The sequence below is a fragment of the Chionomys nivalis genome, chromosome 7 (genome assembly GCF_950005125.1).
Source record: "Chionomys nivalis chromosome 7, mChiNiv1.1, whole genome shotgun sequence".
NCBI lineage: Eukaryota > Metazoa > Chordata > Mammalia > Rodentia > Cricetidae > Chionomys > Chionomys nivalis.
In genome coordinates, this window is record NC_080092.1 from 78,816,398 (window position 1) to 78,840,538 (window position 24,141).

The following is a 24,141-nucleotide window of genomic DNA, read 5'->3' on the forward strand; positions in this document are numbered from 1 at the left end:
GAGGGCACCATACATCATTACAGATGGTTGTGAGCCACCATGTGGATGCTGGGAATTGAACTCAGGACCTTTGGAAGAGCAGGCAATGCTCTTAACCACTGAGCCATCTCTCCAGCCCCTTGTTTTGTTTTTTTTGAGACAGGGTTTCGCTGTGGTTTTGAAGCCTGTCCTCTTGTAGACCAGGCTGGTCTCGAACTCACAGAGATCCACCTGCCTCTGCCTCCCAGAGTGCTGGGATTAAAGGCGTGCGCCACCACCGCCCGGCCTCGTGTGAGTTCTTAGCTTGTCTAACTCTCCCTGAATCTTGGTATTAGAAAGCAGTCCTCTATTCTCCCAGCTTTGCTTTGCTTTTGCTTGTGTTCCCATCCTAGAATTTAGGGGCCCGTGAGATGGCTCACAGAACAAAGAGCTTGGCCTGTAAGCCTGCTGATGGCCTATTTCCATACCTGCTGTATCAGTGGAAGCAGAGAAAGAACATCACAGATTGTCCCCTGACCTATGTCCACCTTCTGCGGTTTCTGCGTGTACACACCCACGCAAACACACTGATAAAGTCTAGTATTTACCTGGGTGTGGCAGTGCATGCCTGCAATCCCAGCACTTGGATGATGGTGGCAGGATAGAGAGGTCTAAGAACTGCATAGCTGGACCCCATCTGAAATAATTATCTAGACCTTACCCTCGCCATCTCTTTTCACTTATCCTCGCCCATCTTTTTGCTTGCTTGTTTTGGAGACAGGGTCTCACTGTACAGCACTGGATGGCCTGGAACTCAATATGTAGTCGCAATCACAGCAGTCCCCCTGCCTCTGCCTCCCTAGTGCCAAGATGAAAAGGGTGCACTGCGATGCCTAGCCTCCCTCTTGTTTTCGAGACAGGGTCTCACTGTACGGCCTTGGATGGCCTGGAACTCACTATGTAGTCTCGCTCACAGCCGTCTCCCTGCCTCTGCCTCCCTAGTGCCAAGATGAAAAGGGTGCAGTGCAATGCTTAGCCTCCCTCTTCTTATTAGCCAGTCCCAGCGTCCTTGGATGACAAGACTAACCTCCTGCCAGTCCGGCAGCACCTTGTCTCCAGCCCGTCCTTACTTGCCAAGAGTCAGGTCTCTACACTGAGCCCACACAGTCTTTCTAAAACCATAGTGTCATTGCATACAGCTGAGATGGAAAAGGCTGGCAGCACCTGTCCCAGTGACGATGGGGAACTTTTTCTTTCCTGAGACAAGGTCTCACTGTGTAGCTCAGGCTGGCCTCTTCTCGTCAGTCCTCTTCCTTCAGCCTCCCAAGTGCTGGGATTACAGGCGCACGCCACTATGCCAGGGTACAACGGGAACTTTTATATGCTGCTGGTGGGCGTGTAAACAGGTACTACCACTTTGGAAAACTGGCAATATCTGCTAAAAGTAGGTTATGTAACTAATGCATACACATGACCACACATTTCCACTCAAGAGTGCACACCCAAGAGAAACTAGTCCGGGACAAATATAATCGTAATCATGGAAGGATTGTTTTTGTTTTGTTTTATGGTTGTTTTTTCTTCTTTAGTGAGACAATCTCACTATCTGGTCTAGCCTTGAACCTTTAGTCATCTAACCTCCCCTCCCAAGTTCTGACATCACAGCCGTGGACCACCGCACTTAGGTGATGGCAGCAATTTTATAGTGACGAATTCAACAGCACTTGGGAGGCTGAGACAGGAAGATTGTGCAAATTGAGGCTAGCTTCAGCTACACATTACATTCCAGAGGGGCTGGGGGGATAGCCTGATGGCCTTGTTCAGTCCCTCAGTGATGGGGGCGGGGTAGGAAAGGAAAACAAAGAGAAGACAGGGTTAGAGAGGTGGCCCAGTGGCTAAGAACACTGGTTGCTCTTCCAGAGGACCCTGGTTTGATTCTCAGAAGCCATGTGGCAGCCCACAACCATCTGTAACTCAGTCCTAGGGAATCCGATGCCCTCTTCTAGCCTCTACAGGTACCAGGCATGTACACGGTACACAGATGAACATGCAGACAAAACATCCATATTCATAAAGATAATAAAATAACTTGTTTTTTAAAAACAACACATACTGCCATCACAGAGGACTCCAGTTCAGTTCCCGGCACCCACATTAAGTGGCTCATTCCAGAGGACATGAGGGTGAGCACGCACAATTAGAAATCTCTCTCTTAGATGGCTCAGAGGTTAAGAGGACTGAGCACTGACTGCTCTTCGGAGGTCCTGAGTTCAATTCCCAGCAACCACATGGTGGCAACACAGCCATCTGTAATGAGATCTGGTGCCCTCTTCTGGCCTGCAGGCATACATGGAGGCAGAACACTTGTATATAATAAATAAATAAATCATTAAAAAAAAAAAAAAAAAAAAGCCGGGCGGTGGTGGTACAAGCCTTTAATCCCAGCACTTGGGAGGCAGAGGCAGGCGGATCTCTGTGAGTTCGAGACCAGCCTGGTCTACAGAGCTAGTTCCAGGACAGGCTCCAAAGCCACAGAGAAACCCTGTCTCGAAAAACCAAAAAAAAAAAAAAAAAAAAAAAAAAAAAAAAAAAAAACCAAAAAAAACTCTTTTTTTTTCCCTTTGGTTTTTCAAGACAGAGTTTCTTAGTGTAGCCCTAACTGTCCTGGAACTAGCTCTTGTAGACCAGTCTGGCCTTAAACTTGCAGAAATCCACCTACCTCTGCCTCCTGAGTGCTGGGATTAAAGGCGTGTGCCATCACCGCCTGGCACTATTAGAAATCTTAAGGAAAAGGACAGGCAGGTGACTCATACCTGTTATCAGAGTTCTTAGGAGATTGAGACAGGAGGATTTGTACAGGGGTGAGGCCAGCCTGAGCCCCAGAGTGAGTGCTATTCTAGTCTAGGCCAAAGAGTGAACCCTATCTCAAAACAAAGACAAAAAGATAAGCGAGCAAGCTGTGTGTAGGGCTCAGGAGACGGCTCAGTGGGTTTGACCACTTGCTATGCAAGCATGAAGATCTGAATTTGATCCCCAACATCCACACGAAAGCTGCACCTGTCTGCCCCCCCCCCATTATCGACAGTGTTGGGGAGCAGAGACAGGCAGTTCTCAGGAGCTTTGTTGGCCAGCCAGCCTATCTGAAACAGTGAACTTCGGGCTCTGTGAGAGACCCTGTCTCAAGGAATAAGGTGGAGAGCAATAGAGGACATTTGACAGTCTCTTCTCTTCTCGGTTTTCATGTGTATATGCAAATGCACCTGAACACACAGACGCACATCCACCACAGGAAAAGCTGGCCATGATGGCATACCTGTAGAATTCCAGCGCTCTAGGGAGTTGAGGCAAGGAAGGTCATAAATTAAGGTGAGCCTGAACCATGGAGAAAGAACTCATCCCAAAATAAACACACACACATGCACACGCATGCACGTGCATGTAACACAACACAGAAAAATACAAACCCACATAAAAGTGTTTTTGGTGGTGGTGCCGCACATGCCTTTAATTACAGCACTTGGGAGGCAGAGGCAGGAAGAACCCTGAGTTTGAGGCCATCCTGGAGAGAAGTAAAAAAAGGTGGTGTTCTGGGGCTGGAGAGATGGCTCAGCGGTTAAGAGCATTGCCTGCTCTTCCAAAGGTCCTGAGTTCAATTCCCAACAACCACATGGTGGGTCACAACCACCTGTAATGAGGCCTGCAAGAAGAATACTGCATACATAATAAACAAATAAATAAATATTTAAAAAAAAAAAAAAAGAAAAAAAAAGGTGGTGTTCAGTGAGGGGAACTGCGGATTCCTGTGGTCATGCTGGGGCCTGCTGGAGTGATAGAAACATCCCAAACTGTGAACCTTCGACTACAAACGTGGGTTGTTCATGTAAAATGTGTATGTCTTGTAAACCTTTAATCCCAGCGCTCTGGAGGTAGAGGCAGACTGATCTCTGCCAAAGCTCAAAGCCAGCCTGTTCTACGCAGAAAGTTCCAGGCTAGCCAAGGCTGCCTAATGAGACCCTATCTCTACATATGTATCCCCTTCCCTTCCTCCCTGGTCACATCTCTTGTTCCATTAGCTGTCCTTCACTCTACTCTGGGCATCCTGGCCATTTTCTTGTCCTTGTAGCAATCATTGTTAGCAAAGAGATCTTGCCTTTTCCATTCCTTACGCCAAACTGGATCACCCAGACAAAACCCGCCCTATACTCTGCTCTCCCAGTTGGCTCAAGGCACGCCTCGCTCATGACATCACACGTGTTTCTTTGTGTATTCGCTTAGTGGTTACCTCCCACACCAGCATGGATCATCCCTGGGAGTGGATCTTGCTCACTGGCTGTAACTGCAATAGTAGCTGGCACAGAGCAGACACTCAATACATATTTGTTGAATGAATAAATTAAGTTGGTTGTAATAGGAACCAGAGGAGCAGGACACAATGCAAGATGATAATAAATGCTCTAGGACTTAAGCCAAGGAGAATCACTGCTGGTCTGGGAATAAGGAGCAGAGAAAATAAAAAATTCCTTTAAAGAGATGAGCCTGCTAGGTGGTGGTGGCACACATCTTTAATCCCAGGACTCAGGAAGCAGAGGCAGGTGATCTCTATGAGTTTGAGGCCAACCTGGTCTACAGAGTGAGTTCCAGAACAGCCGTGGCTGTTACACAGAAAAACCCTGTCTAGAAAGAGAGAGAGAGAGAGAGAGAGAGAGAGAGAGAGAGAGAGAGAGAGAGAGAGGAGTCCAAAGCAAAACTAGGGTTGTTGAGTTGTTGAGCTGGGTGGTGGTGGCGCGCGCCTTTAATCCCAGCACTTGGGAGGCAGAGGCAGGCGGATCTCTGTGAGTTCGAGACCAGCCTGGTCTACAAGAGCTAGTTCCAGGACAGGCTCCAAAACCACAGAGAAACCCTGTCTCGAAAAACCAAAAAAAAAAAAAAAAAAAAAATAAATAAATAAATAATAAATAAGTAAAAATAAAATAAAATAAAATAAAACGGAGGCAATGAGAGGTCAAGTTGTCACCCTGGGTCTCAAATCCACCCTTTGGAACAGAAGCGTTGGGTCTCCTGGGATGGTAAGATGACAGAAAGAATCTGGAGTGGTCAAAGGACCAGCCTAACCAGAACCCTGTTTGGGAGCCTAAGTAGGAGAGAGAAAGGAATTTAGACAGTGACATTTTCAACCACTAGGTGTCACCACAGAGACTACTTTTCAAAGTGCCTAGGAGTGGGAATAATCTGACACTGTTTTTCTCCCACTTGAGACAGGGTCTCACTGTGTAGCTCTGGCTGGCCTGGAATTTACAGAGATCTGCCTGTTTCTGCCTCTGTAGGGCCGGGGGTTAAAGTATGGGTCACCACGCCCATCCTCAATCTTATATTTTGAGACGGGGCTTTTATTGAACCTGATACTTACGGATTTGGATAGACTAGCTGGCTACCCTGGGATCCACTTGCTTTTGTGCTCCCAGCTTTGGGGGTACAAGTGCTTTTACACAGGTGCTTCAGATCCAAACGTGGGTCCTCCTGCTTAGGCAACGAGCACTTTACCCACTGAGCCATCTCCGTAACTCTATTATTATTGGTACTATTATTATTTAAAAAATAGGGTCTCATAAGCTTGGGTTTTATGGCTCACACCTTTAATCCTGGCACCTGGGAGGCAGAGGCACATGGATCTGTGTGAGTTTGAGATTAGGCTGGTCTACATAGTGAGTTCCCGGTCAGTCAGAGCTACATAGTGAGGCCCTGTTTTCAAATAAATAAGCAAATAAGTAAATACATAAACAATTAATAAAAACTGCAATCATGGGGCTGGAGAGATGGCTCAGCAGTTATGAACCCTTACTGCCCTTATCGAGGACACACGTTTGAGTCTCAGCACCCACATGGTGGCTTACACACGCCTGCAACTCGAGTTCTAGGGGATCCAATGCCGCCTTCTGACCTCCAGCGGTACCGGAACCCCAAGAGGTTCACATACATATGTGCAGGGAAAGCACTCGTGCAGATAAAACAACTCATTTACCAACAAAAGGAGGGCACAGAGTCACCGATGTGAGCATTGAGAAGACAAAGTCTGAAGATGTGTCTGCTACTTTGTAGGTGGGTGGCTTGAACGTAGACGGTTACGCTTTGTGCGGCTCATTCCCTCACCTGGAAAGTGGGAGTGCGATCACTACTTGAGAAAAAAAATGGATTATGACGGCATGTGAGGTTATGACAATGACTGCTACATGGCGGATTGCAATACATGTCAAACTTTATGGTTTCTTTTTGAAAATATTTGTTTTTTTCGACAATTTCATACATCTATATAACATGCTGACCAGAATCACGGCTTTCCCCTCTTTTATTCCTGTCCACTCCCTCTGGAATCCTTCTGTCCAACATGCCCCCTCCTCCTTTCACGTCTTCTTGTTGTCTGAGACGGAGTCTCATTGTTTATCCCTGGCTGGCCTGGAACTCACAATGTGCCCCATGACTTGAAACTGACAGAGTCAGGTCTGCCTCTGCATCCCAAAGGCTAGGCCACTCGTCCTGGCCCTCAGTTACTTTTTAAAGCCTACTTTCTCCTTTAAGTTCTAGCTCTCTACATCAAAACATTTGCTACGGGAAGGGGAGCCGGTGGGAGGGCTCACTGTAAAGGTGCAGGCTCACTTGCCACCAAGCCTGCCAACTTGAGTTTGATCCCAAGAATCCACATGATGGGAGAGGAACCAGTTCCTGAAAATTGTCCTTTGACCTCCACACGTGTTCTATGGTGTGCCCCCCTATATACAATAAATAAAAAACACACCTTTAATCCCAGTACTCCGGGAGGCAGAGGCAGGTGAATCTCTGAGTTTGAGGCCAGCCTGGTCTACAGAGCAAGTTCCAGGACAGCCAGGACTGTTACACAGAGAAACCTTGTCTCAAAAAAAGAAATCAGTTTTTTCTTTGCTTCAAATAATTTTTTCCTGGAACGCTTTTCTTTTCCTTCCTACCTTGGCCCATTTCTAAAGACTTCAGGTAGAAAATGAGAGATAGCCTCTTGGTTTCTTTCTTCATGAAGCTTATTATTGATAATGTGCCCACATGAGATGTCCCTGTATTCACCCTAGTGGCTACCCCTTGCCATAGAGTGGTGTAATAAGTGAGCAGGGGCTTACTTAGCTGTACTGAACAGAGAATTCCCTCTGGAGGAGCACTGAGGCAAAGCCTTGAACAATGAGGATGGGATGAAGATGATCCGTTCAAAGGCCTCGAGGTGGGAACTTCATTGCGTGTTTCAGGAACTGAAAGCAGATATACGAAATTGTCGAGCCGCTAAGGATGAGGCGGGTGAAACGGTGAGCAAAGAGATAGGAAGGGCTGATAAGCAGTCTAGATCCACCGCCCCATGCGTCCAGTCACCTGCCGATCCTTCTAGCAAGTGTTCCTCGCCTTTGCTCTTCGGTACTGGAATTCTACTCATCTTTCTTTTTTTGGTTTTCTGAGACGGGGTTTTTCCACGTAGCCCTGGCCGTCATGGATCTATCTTGCTCTGTAGTCCAGGCTGACCTCAAACTCCAGAGCTCCCCCTACCTCTGCTTCCTGAGCGCCACCACACCTGGCAAAATTCTAACTCATCGTTCAAGAATTAGTTCAAACCATTAAAAAAAAAAAAAATCTCTCATTCTTCAGCAGGACTTAGTCACTCCTGTGACATCCCAGCCCACATGTCACTACAACTCATCACGTGCTGACTGAGACCTCAGCTAGCTGTTTACATGCCAAGCTGTGCGCCAGCATGGTGAGTTCCCGGAGGGCGGAAACACTGTCCTGGTCACCTCTGGAACCAGCTCCTCCTACCCAGCCTAGTGAATGGTCACAGCAGGTACTCAATGTGACATTTAGTTGACTAGTGGGTGGTGCCCAACACTCAAGGCAGAACCGAGGGAAAACAAAAATAATAACAGCTTAGGCTTATCACGTGCTTGCCAATTCATTACCCGAGGAGCCTTCAGGGACTCCATGAAAAAGGAGAAACACGGAGGGAGCTGAGGCCCAAGAGCACACAGTAAGTGGGAATTAAACCCCAATACTGCTCTTTTACATGAGGGTCAGTCCTGGTCATTGGGTTGACTTAAGGAGCAGTGAGACATGGAAGCAGTGGGGTTGCCTGGAGTGGTGACAAGCTTTTGTGTGTGAAGGAGAAGACCCTTCGTCATTTGCAAGAGTTCGCAATGAATTCCTCGCTCTCATCCAAGTATCTAGAGGAGCTCACAACCCCATCCCTCAGTCCAGTGAGTTGGGGATCCCTCTCCTGAGGAGGATGTTCAGGTTCAGCGGTTAGAATGACCTAACCGATGATATGTAAGCAGAAGCGTGCCTCTCTGTTGCTATGACAACCGGAGCTCGGCTACCGGGCCCCTGCAAGGGTAGCGGAGTCCTGGTCTTCCATAACTCCAGACCATATAAGGGCTTATGGTGCGTGCGTGCGTGTGTGTATGCGCGCGCGCTCGCGCCTAGAGGAATAAACACGGAAAAAAACATATTTAAGAAACAGCGGTTAGCTCAGTGGTTCTCTCCGTCGGTCAGAAGTTAAAATTATCTGCGCAATTTTAAAGGTCAGACTGAACTTGACCAATTAGATCTGGCATGGCTAAGTCATTGAGAGCCTCGCAGGCGGTTCCAACTGCAGCCCAAGAGGCAAACCCTGCTCTTCACTGCGGATCTCGTCCGGCGACCTTCTCAAGATGGTGGCGCTCCGCCCCCACGTGCGCCGGTAGAGGGCAGGCTTTCCCAGGCGCATGCGCCCCGCGTCTCCGGGCGCCCGGCTGCCTCCTCCTTTTTCCCCCGCCTCCATTTTGTTCGCGGACGCTGGGGACGGTGGGAGCAGATCCATTTCCGGGTTGGCAAAAGGGGCGGCGGCGAGGAAGAGAGCTTGCCGCGGGGCGAACGGGCAGGACTGAACCAGGGCACAGGTGACGGAGGACTCGCTCCCGGAGCAGCCCCGGCCAGGTGGGGAGGACGCCGGGGCGGCCGAGCCCGCCGCTGAGGTGACCTGCGGACCTGAGTGGGAGGGAGAGAGAGCGAGCCGGGGAGGGGGCCCGGGGGGGGAGGGGACGCCGGGGGAGGGGCCTGAGGCGGAGAGGGGGCCTGGGGGCGGGGCCTGGAGACCCTGGCGAGGGGGCGTGGGCCGTCCGAGTTGGAGGGCGGCGGTGAGCGGCCGGTGCGGACCGGGCAAATGGGCAGGAGAGACAGGAAATTAGAGATCCTGAAGGGTTGGGTGAGGTGAGTAAGACGGCAACTCTGGGTGAGGAAGGAGGGGAGCCGTGCGCAAAGGGGGAGATGGGGAAGGGAGGGAGGACCTGTTGGGAAAGGTAATTATTAGCAGGATGCTCCGAGTTGAGGAGAGCGGTGTGACATTTCGTGTTGGTTTAGGTGAACAGGAATGGCTGGAGGAGATGTGGAGAGTGGTGGGTGAGAGGGAGTCGGGGACATGTCTGAGGTGCGTTTGCGAGCTCCTGGAGTTGGAGGTTCCTGTTGGAGGGGTGTGAAATGAGGGGCTCTGGAAATCTGAAGGCGCCGAACGTAGGCTGTGTGTGCGGTTGAGTTACTGATGAGGAGTGATTAGGAAGACATATTCTCGAAGGATAGTATTGGATCGAGAAGCTGGAGGAAGCTGCTGTGTGCTGGAATCTGCACCCATCCCTGCAGGGGATTGAATCCTGGTCCACTCGTGTGCTGGGCAAGGGCTCTCTCTACCTCTAAGCTGCACCCGAGCCCTGGAATGCTTTTTCGAGACAGGGTTTCTCTGTGTAGCCCTGGCTGTCTTGGAGCTCACTCTGTAGACCAAGCTGGCCTCGAACTCCCGAATGCTGGGATTAACGGCATGTGCCTATTTTCCAGCCGGAACTCTTATTTTTTAAAGCAACTTGAATAGTACTAGATTAATCTCTCTCCGGGCCCGTTCCATTTTTTCATGCTATTACTTTTGCTTTAGAGTTCTTTCTTCTGACTTGCTACATGATTTGACTACTCTTTTCTCTCTTTATGGACCAGAAGAGAACTTTAGTACTCTACCTCAAATATAGATTTACATGTAATTTTGAGACAGATCATTAGACTCTTTCTCTTCCTCCTTTGTAATACAGCTCTGTCCCATCTGTTCCCCTAAAAGATTGTGTTAACCAATTAAATCAATTAGATCTTTGAAGTCGGTGGTGTAAAGAAAAACAGGATTGAGATATGCTATTAATTTTTTTTTTTTTTGTGACGGTTTCTTTGTGTTGCCTTGTCTGTACTGGAATTTGCTCTGTAGACCAGACTGGCCTTGAATTCACAGAGGCGCTTGCCTCTGCCTCCCAAGTGCTGGGATTACAGATGGGTGTCACCACTGCCCAGCATCTCTATGCATTTTAATATATAATCTTTAGTCTTCTAATATCCTTATATTTCTAAATATTTTTAATAGTCAACATTTTTATGTTACTGTGTTGGTGACCACCAGGAGGAAGATCTGGACGTTAGAGTTGGAAATGAACGAGTTCACTCGTTAGTGACTTCGAGAATGTAAGGTTTGATTTTCTGAGCCCCCGAGTATTGAGTATTTTAGAGAGGTGAGCCGTGTGCCTTGGTTCACTCGGTACCTGTGGCCTTGGCAGAGGGGAGACCATGCTTGTCGACGGGATTAGATGCTTTACTATCACTCTTTGGAAATTCTGCTTTAGCCTTTGCTTAGGCTGTGATGCTTTGAACACTTAGCTGGTAAGTGAACTTGTTCCGCCTAGATGTGTGTCTGAGAGTCGTGGCTTTTCTGAGGTCTGATGTGGATTTGCCAAAGACTGGGCAGTTTTACTTCAGCCTCACTCTTGATATTATAAATGGTGTTTACACTAGTGGCTGCCGATTAGTGCTGTGGCCGCAAAGGTGGGATGCAGGGGAGGGAAGGACATTGGAAGAGGGTAGCTTTTGAGTTTTACTATGGAGTTTAGGAAAAGTAACCCTGTTCTCTGGAAGGGAATACCATCACATAGTCCTCGACTTTAGCCCTCTGAACTGCTCCCCTGCACACTTGAGTGTGTTTTTCCTGTTGCCCTCAAGTAATTCTGAAGTTCATGGGCTGTTAGTTCAGGCTGTTCTAGGAAACCCTCGTCTTCACACCAGCTTCAGGAGGAGCTGCCGGCATGAAGTGTGCCCTCATATTTGGAGATAAAAACCTGTGGAATAGTGTGCTGCTGGGTTTTCATTTGTTTTGTTTGTTTTCTTGAGACATAATTTCCCTGTGTAACTGGCTGTCCTGGAACATGCTCTGTAGGCCAGGCTGTGCTTGAATTCAGAGATCTCCCTGCCTCTGTCTCCTGAGGTGGGGTTAAAGGCAAGCACTCGGGGGCTGGAGAGATAGCTTACCGGTTAAGAACACTGGCTGTTCTTCCAGAGGACCCAGGTTCAATTCCCAGCAAGCACATGACAGCTCACAACTGTTGGTAACTCCAATTCCACAAGATCTGACATCTTCACACCAAAGCTATTAATAAATAAATAATGTTTAAAAAAAATAAAGGCACACGCTACCACTGACTGGCTTTTTTACTTTGTTCTTCAGAGGATTTTGCTCTAACTTATAGAAGCTCAGGGCTCTTGCAATGACCTGTTTCTTTAGCACAATGATGTTCAGTTTTTCCTGTCCTGTCACATTTCCCATTGTTCTGCTTCAACTAGGCCTGAGTGGAAAGTGGCAAGTCACTCTCCCCTTTCTTCTAGTGGGCGTCCTGTCCATGTCACAGCTTGATGCCACCAAAATGAAAGGATCCTTGACTGCTTCAAATGCAGAGGGTGACAGAAGCTGAGCTGGGTTTCTTAGTCAGAGAATGGCCTCTGTCAAAGCAGAGAATAGTTGCAGAGATACAAACTGGGACCTTGAAGCTGTGACTAACATTTTGGCGACATGCATCCATTTGCCAAATGACTTCTTTTCTTAGGAGTGTGACTGTCAATCTCTTTCTCAAAGTAAGCTCTTGTTAGCTGTTCTCCACACAGCTCCCAAGCAGAAGCTGGCAGAGTTCTGGTTGACTGACTGTCTCTTGCAGGATATAGGCCTTGGATTAGAGTGCATGGGGCATTCCACATCAAAGTGAAGTCCACTGGTAGATCTCAGGAACTGCTCTGTTGGGAAATAGAGGCAGATTCTTCGCTGAATGTTTTGGCAATTCTTCATTTATCTGGTGATTAACTGTAGATTCATTGCATTTGTTTAACTTTGCAAGGCCAGGGCACTGAGGAAACAGCATTTCAAGCTTTCTGTGTTCTTGTTCTCGCTCCCATATCTCTGAGCCGATGAACCTTACAGGCTGAAGTTAGGAACATATCAACCTTTCCTTTGCCTTTTTTTTTTTTTAATCCATCAGTGCTTGGGATTGAATCTAGGACTTCATGTGTGCTAGGCAGGTGCTCTACCACTGAACAACACCCCCAGTTCCAATAAGTGTTTACTGGCCTTATCTATGACAAGGTAGTGAAAAATGTTGCTGGGCAATGATGTTGCATGCCTTTCGATTCCAGGACTTGGGAGGCAGAGACAGGTAAATCTCTGAATTCAAGGCCAGCCTGGTCTACAGAGCAGGACAGCCCGGGACTGTTACACAGAGGAACTCCATCTCGAAAAACCAATAAATAAATAATAATTTTAAAAAAAGATATTGATGCCAGGCGGTCGTGGCACCCGCCTTTATTTATTTATTTATTTATTTATTTATTTAAAAATATTTATTTATTTATTTATTATGTATCCAATATTCTGTCTGTGTCTATGTCTGCAGGCCAGAAGAGGGCACCAGACCCCATTACGGATGGTTGTGAGCCACCATGTGGTTGCTGGGAATTGAACTCAGGACCTTTGGAAGAGCAGGCAATGCTCTTAACCTCTGAGCCATCTCTCCAGCCCCTGGCACCCGCCTTTAATCCCAGCACTTGCGAGGTAGAGGCAGGCGGATCTCTGTGAGTTTGACGCCAGCCTGGGTTACAAGAGCTAGTTGCAGGACAGGCTCCGAAGCTACAGAGAAACCCTGTCTCGGAAAAAACAAACAAAAAAAGATATTGAAAAAATGTTAAATATAAGGCAAATGTGGTAGTTCCGGTACTCGGGAGACTGAGGATGACTGCAAATTCAAGTCCAGCCTGGGCTACAGAGCAAAAGCTAGTTCCAGGACTGGTGCCAAAGCTACTGGAAAGCCTGTCTTGAAAGATCAACAACAACGAAATATTTGAGATCAGGCCTCACTCTGTAGTATTTCAGAGTTCCAAGTTCCTAACACTTTGAGATGTGGCTCACAACTAACTCCAGATCCAGGGAATCCAGCTGCACCTTTTGGATACTATGGGTATTCACATGTGTGGCGTGCACTCACCTTTGGGTGACACACAATTTTTTGTTTTGTTTTGAAACAGGGTTTCTCTGTGTAATAGCTCTGACTGCCATAGAACTCGCTCTGTAGACCAGGCTGTTTTCAAACTCAGAGATCCACCTGCCTCTGCCTCCCAAGTGCTGGGATTAAAGGCGTGCGCCACCACCTTTGAGTGACACACAACTTTTAAAAGAGAAATAAAGATGAAAATGGTGTTTGCAAATTTTATATGTTAAATTGTGTTGAGGCTTGTTTATAATCCCAGTATTGAGGAGGTGGAAACAGATGAATCAGGAGTTCAAGTCTAAGGCCTTTGTTCAAAAAGCAAATAAAATTTATATTTTAATTAAGTAATACAGTACTGGAGAGATGGCTCAGAGGTTAAGAGCACTGACCGCTCTTCCAGAGGACCTGGGTTCAATTCCCAGCACCCACATGGCAGTTCACAACTGTCTGTGACTCCAGTTCCAGGGGACCTGACATCCGTGGCAAAATACAAATGCACATAAAATAAAATTAAATAAGTAATGCAAATTCAAATGGCAACAAATAAATTAAGTGGCATGTTGGCTCATGCCTACAATGTCAGCACTCCAGAGGCAAAGGCAGAAGGGTTGCATTTGAGGCTAGCATGGGTTGAAGGTTAGCTTGAGCTGTACAGCAGGACCCACAGACTGTATGTAGCTCAGTTCTAGGACAGTTGCCTAACAAGTGCGAGGAGGAGGCCCTGAGTCCCGTTCCCACCATTTTGGCTTGCTGTCAGCTCAGTTCACTTGTTCCATCTTTACAGGGGTTGTGAACTGCCTGATGTAGGTGCTGGGACTCCAATTCAGGTCTTCTTGCAAGAGCAGTGTGTGCTCTCAGTGGCTAAGCCATCTCTGCAGCCCGAGGCCACAGTTTTTAAAACCAGTGTAGCACACACTGTTAATACTACTACATCTTTTGTTTGTTGTTTTGTTCTTGTTTTTTAACACATGGACTACTTCACAAATACGCATGTCATTTTTGTGCAGGGGCAATGCTGATCTTCTCTGTATTGCTCCAATTTTAGCATATGTGCTGCCAGATTGAGCATGCATCTTTTGTTTTTGAATCTGTTTTGGTCATTTATTCCCCATTAGTGATAAATAGATTTGCTCTGTCCTGATACAGATTCAGACTTTTCTGTCTTTTATAAACTAAGCTCCCAAACATTACCACAACTTAGAGTTTTTCTACCAACTGAACTATAGCTCAACCCTTAGCTCATTAAGAATAAACTGCATGTGTGTGCATGGTTGCTCACACATGCCTGTGGAGGATTGGAGAGGTTGTCAGAGTCCGTCCAGCTGGAGCTACAGGTGGTTGTGAGCCGGCCAGTGGGGAAGCTGGACTTCAATTGGGTCATGTGTAAAGACAGCAAGTACTCTTAACAGTGGAACCGTCTCTCTAGCCCCTTGTTTTGTTTTCTTAAGGCAAGGTCTTGTAGTTCAGGCTGACCTTTTTGTTTGGTCTTTTTGGTTTTTGGTTTTTCAAGACAGGGTTTCACTGTTTAGTTCTGGCTATCTTGGAACTCGCTTTGTAGGCCTCGAACTCACAGAAATCCTCCTGCCTCTGCCTCTGCCTCTGCCGAGATTAAAGGCATGTGCCACCACCGCCCGGCCAGGCTGGCCTTTAAGTGTGTGCCGCTATGCTCAGTTTTTTTTTTTTTAAACATGTTTTCTTTTGAAGTAATTTTGAAGCTCATGGAAAATAAGGAGTTTCCCTTAGTGTGCCAGCGCTGTGCTGCATGGTAGAGATAGAGCCGAGAACAAATTGACTGAGTCTTTGCCTTGCGACAGTTGTGGTCTAGTGGAAAGGGCCTCCACTAAAGAACTGGTTAATGTTGCCGGTGGTCCTTGTGCAGGTAGCTGTTGGGGAGCCCAGGCAGTTAGGGGGGACCATGGAGGAACTGAGGAAGGAAGAAAAGGCTGACTGAGGGGACGGTCCTAGGGAAGGAGTTTGTTTTGAGGAAAGAAGGTTCTCAGAGCTGGTGCCCGGTGAGAAGTGGAGAGGCCAGAGGCTAGAGGATGTGGGCTTTCCTGGAAGATCAGGTAGGTACTCCAGTTAGCTCACTAGTTCATGTTTGTGATTCCGAAGACCACACTCAGCACCTCAAGCAGGCTAGCCCAGTCTCTGCCTCTGAGCTGTACCCCAACTGCCGCTTCCGAGAATTTTGAACTCAATGTCAGGATACTTCCAGGTAACCTTCTATGTACTAGTTTGCTGCTGTGGATGCTGAAGTTGTCTGCATCATAATGTTTGGATCTCATTTTCCATCAGAATTTCCCTTAATGAAGCCTGTCCCTTTAGTCTCCCCTCCCCCACCCCCTCCCCACCCCTCCCCCACCCCCGTCTTGTAAATTAAGCCTGGTTGGCAGGGTTAGGTTTTAAGATTACTGGGGCACAGTCTTTGGGATAGGGGGATGATGGGCTTGTTAGTTTGCTATTGGGGAGACAAAGGATCTGTACTTGTAGGGCGTTATGACAGCTTCGGGAGTCTTCCTGGGGCCGAGGAGAGAATCCAGATGTTCTTATGAACTGCTGTGAATAGTGTTCTGTCATCCGGTCATTTGGGTCTTGTGTCTGCACAGGACACATAAGTTTTGCTGGGCCTGCAAGCGAATGAGTCCCCTGAGGGGAGGCTGTCATGCCCGAGTATGAAAGGATTTTTACCTGGGACATTGTATCTGCTAGTGTGCTGACTTTTGCTCAGAAGTCCCACATTCAAAGCCCAAATGGTCCTGTTTGATTGAGCACTTTTCTTATGTAATTGGATCAGCTTGCCCTGCTTTCATAACTTCAAGTAGACTCTTGATTTAGCAGCCTATCGCTGGTGATCAAGGAATGACAATGTGCGAGTTTTTCTAGCATTTCAACGCAAAGCGTCTGCATTTCTGGTGGCTCAGGGGTATTAGAATGTGAGAGAAGAGACTTCAACAAGGACTAACAGCGCTGTTATTAGATTATCTGTGGTGATTGAGACTTAATACATTCTGTTTGAAATGAGGCATGACACCTCTGTGTGTGACGTCTGATCAGTTTTCATGGAGCATCTGCTGAAGTTTCTTTCAGGCCTTTTCCTGTGGAGTCTGTCATCGGGTTGTCTTCGTTTCTCTGTATGTGCTTTTCTGCTTTGTGTTTAGGATACGCACATGAAGGAAGCTCTGATGGAGATGGGCAGCTAGTTATGATATGGCTAGCTTACTGTGCCAGTACTGTTTGCCAGTCAGTGACGAGGTGTCTAACTTTCTTGTTTGTAATAGATTTTTTTCCCCCAAGTTTTGGCTGGCCTTGATCTCTGGATCTTGTTTTCAGTGTAATGTTACTGTTAAAAAAAAAAAAAATTAAAAAAAAAAACAGTACCAGGCAGGGGTAGAACACGCCTTTAATCCCAGCATTTGGGAGGCAGAGGCAGGCGGATCTCTGTGAGTTCGAGGCCAGCCTGTTAATTTTTTTTTTTAAAGATTTATTTATTTATTATATATACAACATACTGCCTCCATTTATGCCCGCATGTCAGAGGAGGGTGCCAGATCGCATTACAGATGGTTGTGAGCCACCATGTGGTTGCTGGGAATTGAACTCAGGACCTCTGGAAGAGCAGCCAGTGCTCTTAACCACTGAACCATCTCTCCAGCCCCAGCCTGCTCTTTAGAATGAGTCCTAGGACAGCTAGGGCTACACAATGAAACCCTGTCTTGAAAAACAAAAACAAACAAACAAAAATTTATTTAAAATGTAAGTCCTAATGTTATCTATACTGGCTTCAAATTTCTAGGCCCAAGGCATTTCCTGTTTCAGTCTCCTGAATACTTGGGACTGTGGTTGTGTGTCACTACACCCAGTTTGGTCATGATTTCCTTTAGTGTGCTGGAGGTTGCTCACATATTTGGCCTCTGATAGAGTGAGTGCTGAGGTCACTGATTACCCTGTGGTTACACCCAGACTGTGGCACAGATCCAGGTCACCATTGGTAGCCTGACTCCAATAGAGATTTACAGGAGACACAGGTGCTAACGTCCATTTAATTTTTCTTTCCTGTTGATGAGCACTGCAGGTGATGAGCTGTGGTGCGTGTGTAGGGGTTGGAGGCCATCTTTACGGAGTGGTTTCTTCCACCATTCTTGGGTTCCAGGAATCAGACATAGGTTGTTGGGGTTGAGGGGCAAGCACCTTTACCTGCGGTGCCACTTTGCTGGCTTTCACAGGTTTTGGTGGGAAGTAAACTTTTTTACTTTATTTGGTTTGGTGACAGATCTAACATTGGCTTTCTCTGTGTAGCCCTGGCTGTCCCAGGACTTGCTCTGAAGATCAGGCAGACCTCAAACTCAGAGGTCTGCCTGACTCTGCCTCCCAAGTGCTGGGATTTTTGGCCTTTATTCTTTTTCTTTTTTTTTTTTTTTAAATTTAACTTCTTTATTGACTCTTTGGGAGTTTCACATCATGAACCCTGATTCTGCTTACCTCACGGTCCCCCCATATCCTCCCCTCACCCCTGCCATACCCCATCACAAAAGAAAACAAAACAAAGTAAGCAAGCAGACAAAAGCAAAAACAACGCCCCCCAAACAAAACAAAAGCAACAACAACAAAAATCTCTTGCTTCTCCTTCTTTCCCACCTCTCTGTCTCTTCATTGGTCCTGGTAGCATTGGGGCTTCGGTGTATCATGTAATATACCCCTTTGTCCCATTAGCTTTATTTAATATTCAGTGCAGTGAGCCACTGGTCTGGTTCAAGGCCTCTGGTTTCTGGTACACCACCATCACTGGCTCCTCACCAGAACTCCTCTGGAACATCCTGTGGCCGCTCCAAGTCTTGGAGATCCTGTGGGTATCGTTCCACAGAACCAGTCCCTTCACACACTCCTGCAGGTCCTAGATGGAGTAGATGCTAGGGTGGGCCTGGGTGGTAGCCGAGCTGATCAGTCCAGGCTACTGGGGCCACCCCTCAGGAGAAGGGACAGAGTCAGCTCCCCTACATGCATGCCCTTGTGGTTGGTTCAGCCTCCCCTGTGGTGAGGGGTGGGAGTGCAAGGGCCAGCTCTCTTGCTTAGTGTCCAGCAAGAGACAAGGCCAGCTTTCCCAGGGCCATCAAAGGGCATGGCCAGCTCAGTCTGGCCCTCTGATTTCATCTCGCATGGTTCCTAAGGCCTCCTGAGGTGACACAGGCCACAGACATCAACGCAGACCCAGACATGGCCCTCAGCAGCATCTTGGGCCTGGATGGCATCCTGGCTCTGGGTGGAAGGAATGGCCACTCAGGTAGGAATGGTTCAGACTGTGGTTGGGCCTCTATGTGACCTTTGGTAGCAATACAGGACGTGGACTTCAGCACAGACCTCAGCTGCAGTAACATGGTCCTTGGCAACAGATGGCTCTGGATGTCACCCCACCCCAGCGGCAGTATGGTTTTAGCCATTATTCCTATGAGGTAGTTGTTTATACCCTTTCTTTTTAAAACATGGTCACAAATACACACATAATTAAAAATAAAAAACAAAAACTAAACTAAAAATGTTGGGAGCAGTGACTGGTGAGCTGGTTCGGTGGGCAAATGCACTCATTGCCAAACCTGGCAGTCTGAGCTCAGTGCCCAGAGCCTGCACAGGGGGAGAGCCCTGACTCCCCAAGTTATCCTCTGACCTCAGAGTGCACCTATGGCAAATACACTCGGACCCCCATACCTACACTGTGGAACACACACACAATGAATAAATGGGGTGACAGTCGCTATGTAACCCAGGCTGGCCTCAATTTTTCTTTGTAGCTGAGGAAGACCTTGAACTTCTGCTCCACCTGCCTTCACCTCCCAGGCAGCCATGCCCAGGTTGTTGTCTCATCTTTGGTTTTTCGAGACAGGGTTTCTCTGTAGCTTTGGAACCTGTCCTGGAACTAGCTCTTCTAGACCAGGCTGGCCTTGAACTCACAGAGATCCACCTGCCTCTGCCTCCCGAGTGCTGGGATTAAAGGCGTGCTCCACCATGGCCAGCTTGAGTTTCTTTATTTAACAGATATCCTAAATGTGACTTAGTACAGGTGAGCTCAGAAACCCCGCTCCAGAAGAGCTCTCTGTAAACATTGGCACCCCTTACATCTCCGGGGAAAACTAGGGCTTTTCCTGGTATTTCCTTTATATTCAGACGGTTTCAATCTGCCTAGTTTTGGTCTTTTGGTCTTTTGGGCTGGATTTCTAAATCAGAATATGTGTCTTTTAGCTGACGAACTCCTTTCTTCCCAAGAGTGCTCCCCCCACTTGAGGAATTTATTCAGGTAATTCTTTAGTAAAGGAGCGGAGTCAGTCTCCTAAATCTAGACCCTCCCTAGTTGTAAAGCTGGCTGATGGTAATAAATTTTAGCTGTATGACTCCATTTTTCTTGCCAATATATCTAAGCACCCTGGTTGCTAGGAGATGTGGGTGGGGAGGAAATATTAATTATGAACATTGAGCTACTCTGTCATTTAACTGTAAAATTCAGGACTGTGCTAATGTCTCTGGTGAAATGGAAAATGGATGCAGTCTTTGAGAACACATGTAAATCATTTGCCTTGGGTTTCCACATCTTTTTGGAGATGATAATGCACTGAGATTTTGAAGTTGGATATTTTGGTTTTGGAGACAGGTCTCAAGTTCCCAGTCCTTCTGCCTTTACCTCCCAAGTGCTAGGATTGTAGACATGTGCCACCAAACCTGGCTTTGAGGTTTGTTTTTATTATTTATTTATTTATTTATTTATTTATTTATTTATTTTTATTTTCGAGACAGGGTTTCTCTGTAGTTTTTTGTGCCTGTCCTGGAACTAGCTCTTGTAGACCAGGCTGGCCTCGCACTCACAGAGATCCGCCTGCCTCTGCCTCCCGAGTGCTGGGATTAAAGGCGTGCGCCACCACCGCTCGGCTTGAGGTTTGTTTTTAACCATGACCATATGAAGGGCACATTTGTGTCTCCCATCTATATGATAGAATCACAGACTAAGAACTGCTCTGTCCTTTACTGCTAGTCAACAAATCAGCTGGAAATATGTTTGCAGCTGCTGTCAATTGCCTGGAGGGCAGGAGCTGTGTAGTACTTGTTAATGTTGTGGAGGCCGAGCATACCACCATAGTGACCAGTTCTTGGACATCCCTGTGTCTGTTAGTTAGCCACGTTGACTCTGGCATTGGGTGCATTTACATCTTCTGATGGGTAGCTTTATAGAAACAGCTCTATGTTTTATGTATTTTATTTTCTGCTGTGTAATAAACACAAGGCTGTGTGCATACTCTACCGCTGGGCTCAGTGGTAGAGTATGCACACAGCCTTGGGTTTTCTAAAATTTCAATATTATGATTTTATGTGTGTGTGTGTGCAGTGTGTGCAAGTGCAGACATACATGTGGAGCCCAGAGGGCAACTTTTGCAAGTCAATTCCCTTTTCCCACCGTGGGTTCCGGGGCTTGAACTCAGGTTGTCAGGCTTTTGTAGCAAGTACTTTTACCTGCTGAGAAATCTCCTGGGCTCATTCCATCCTAGACTCTTTCCAAAATGCTTTTACAAGTTATGTTTGAACAGTTTGGGTAAACAAAGTTGAAAAACTACTATTGAACAAAAAGTGTGACTGTCTCGTGCTTCTCCACTGGCTGTCTTAACTACCACCGATTTACTGCAGTTAATATTGTATTTTGTGTTTCTCTATTTCAGAACTGGATTGTCCCTTTGCTTTGAGGAGTGGAGTGTGGTAGGGCTGGAGGGGTTTAGTGAGGTCACTCCTGATGTGTTCGGGGTGCTGTTCAGACATTTAATTTACAGTTTCTCTTGCATTAGTTGTCTCTAGTCTTCATTATCATGAAGCCATTCTTTGTACTGTGGTTGTTTAATTGAATGTGAATATGGATGTCTCCTTGTTTATCACCCTTTTAGATAAGTCTTATCTTCTGGACTTTCCTGTATCTAGAAATAACCTAATATTTAGACATAGAAAATAAGTAGACATCTGCATTTACATTTTGGAGTTTGAAAAATAATCCAGGGCAAGAAGAGAAAGCTCCTTATGGGAAAAAAAACAACTGGTTGATTGAGCTGTATCTGTTTTGTTTTGGTTTTAGGTAAGGTTTCTATCGTCCACCCAGCCATCTCCCTCTTCCTCCCACGTGCTGGGGTTACAGGTGTGCTGCATGCCAGCTATCGTGCTTCTTAGAACTCTGGAGAGCCACTGTCCTGGAGTAAAGGAGCCAGCTGTGGTGTGTACCTGTAATCTCAGCACTCAGGAGGCAAAGGCAGGAGAGGTAAGGACTCAGGGTCATCATTGTCTACATCAAGTTCAGAGTCAGCCCCATATATTTGAGACTGCTAATCCACCCATTCATCCATCCATCCATCCATCCATCCATCCATCCATCCATCCATCCATCCATCCATCCTTCCATCCTTCCATCCATTGCTTTTTGAGGCAGAGTCTTCACTGGGTAGCACTGACTGGCCTAGAAGTTGTTGTCTACCTGCCTCTGTCTCTAAGCACTGAGATCAAAGGCATGCACCAACACTACTGGCTAGAACTTTGCTTTAAAAAACAAAACTGCCGGGGGGCAGGAGAGATGGCTCAGCGGTTAGGAGCATTGCCTGCTCTTCCAAAGGTCCTGAGTTCAATTCCCAGCAACCACATGGTGGCTCATAACCATCTGTAATGAAGTCTGATGCCCTCTTCTGGTCTGCAGGCATACACACAGACAGAACATTGTATACATAAATAAATAAATATTAAAAAAAAAACCTGCCCATACATGTCTGTGTTAGACGACCTAAGGCTTTTAGTTTAAATATTTATGATAGGGTTGGAGAGATGGCTCAGAGGTTAAGAGCACTGACTGCTCTTCCAGAGGTCCTGAGTTCAATTCCCAGCAACCACATGGTGGCTCACAGCCATCTGTAATGAGATCTGGTGCCCTCTTCTGGCCAGCAAGCATACATACAGACAGACTATTGTATACATAATAAATAAATAAATCTTAAAAAAAAATAATAAAATAAATAAATATTTATGATAACTGTTTGATTTTAACTTCTTTCTGGGCCAATTAGGCTTGCTATACAGTTACATTTATATGATAAAAAATTGCCTATAGTTGCGGGGGGAATTCCTTTCATGAAAACACTTGGGATTTTTTTTTTTTTCTTTTTTTTTCCTTTTGAGACAGGGTTTCTCTGTGTGCGCTGGCTGTCCTGGAACTAGCTCTGTAATCCAGGCTGGCCTTGAATTTAGAGATCTCCTGTCTCTGCCTCCCAAGTGCTGGGATTAAAGGTGTGCACCACCACTGCCCGGCCTTTTCAGACATTTGACTGATCTGAGCTTCAGAAAAGAACTGGCACCTGCTCCGTTGAGAGAGGAGAGCTCTGCACTGTGTGACTATACAGTGCAGAATGGCATGAAAGGCGCCCTGCCTGATTCGCTGTACTTTAGAGACAGACAGTAGAACTGCGTTAGTGGGAGCTGTCTCCAATCTGAGCTAGAACACAGGATGTATGTGGTTGATTCTATGTGGACATCAATTCTCAAGTAAGTCCGGGAACCAGTTTGGTTCCTGTTGTTGGGTAGTCTCCTGGAGAGGTAGGTGTGCCCATATGCAGGCTGCTCCTACTCTTCCTGTATCGAGGTTCTTCGTCCTGGGGCCTGGATGCCATTACACCACTGTGCTAAGGACTCCTGATTTCCCAACTTTATTGTTGTTGTGTTGTTGTTCTTTTGGGCTATTTTGAAACTTGGTTTCACGATACAGCCCTGGCTGGCCTAAATTTCCTGTGCAGGGCATGCTGGCCTCAAACTTAGAAATCTATCTGACTCTATGTGAGAGCTAAGCTTAAAGTTATGCACCACCATATCAGACCTTGATTGTTTTTTAGGAGCAATCTTAAAGGGCAGGTAGACAGGCAGGCACATTCCATGTGGTGACTTTTAACCCTAGAAGGCTTATAAGTAGTGCCTGGTTATCCATTGTCCTTCAGGTAAGAAGTTGTGTTGTATCTGTGGAATTAGTGAGCTGATCGTAATTCTGTTTGGCCTTGAAGGGGGGAAGCTGTTGCTTCGTTCAGGCTTCTTCAGCGGTATTGACGTTGGCCAGAGAGGGAAACTTCTGGATTTGGAGAATGACCCCTTCAATTTATTTTAAATTTATGCTTGTCCCTGATGATAGGGATTTGATTTATGAAAATTTACTAATTTTGATTAATATTTTAGTGAAGCTGAGCATTTGTTCAGGGGCATTGAATGAGACAGGGTCCTGTTTTGCCCAGGTTGGTCTTAACCTCCTGGGTTTAGGCGATTTTCCTCCCTCAGCTCCTCAGGTGGCTGGGGCATCGCTCCTCCTAGCATATTTTGATAAAAATACGACCAAAGGATTAGATCTTGAGTAAAGGGAGATTGTCGCGCTCAACTTTGAGACAGAAATGAAATGATATTTCCTTTGGAGAGGGGCTAAAACTCTGTGTGTGCGTGTACATGAGTGTGTGTGTGAGTGTGTGTGTGTACATATGTGTATTTGTACTTGTGGAAGGACAATTTGAATGTCCTTTTTTAAAAAAAATATCTATCTATCTATCTATCTATCTATCTATCTATCTATTTATTTATTATGTATACAATATTCTGTCTACGTACATGCCTGAAGAGGGCACCAGACCAGACCTCATTACAGATGATTGTGAGCTGGGAATTGAACTCAGGACCTTTGGAAGAGCAGGCAATGCTCTTAACCGCTGAGCCATTTCTCCAGCCCTGAATGTCCTTTCTTAAGAATGCTGTCCACCTTATGTAGAGTCAGAGTCTCTCA

At 46.6% G+C, this 24,141-nt stretch overlaps 1 protein-coding gene and 1 non-coding gene across 4 annotated transcripts in view; one reads left to right on the forward strand and one right to left on the reverse strand.

Annotated features, from left to right (window-relative positions):
- Positions 1 to 8,802: 8,802 nt before the first annotated feature.
- Positions 8,803 to 24,141, forward strand: part of Wipf2 (WAS/WASL interacting protein family member 2) — a 35,813-nt gene continuing 20,474 nt past the window's right edge. Inside the window, exon 1 of one of the 3 annotated variants that reach the window (XM_057774860.1) lies at positions 8,803 to 8,972. The gene's annotated coding sequence lies outside the window, so the exon portion shown is untranslated. Of the gene's footprint in view, positions 8,973 to 9,111; positions 9,208 to 24,141 lie in introns of those variants that run through there. The other 2 variants (XM_057774861.1, XM_057774862.1) reach the window with 2 other exon arrangements.
- Positions 14,288 to 14,394, reverse strand: LOC130878926 (U6 spliceosomal RNA). The gene has a single exon (XR_009057533.1). It is a non-coding gene; the product is annotated as a U6 spliceosomal RNA (small nuclear RNA).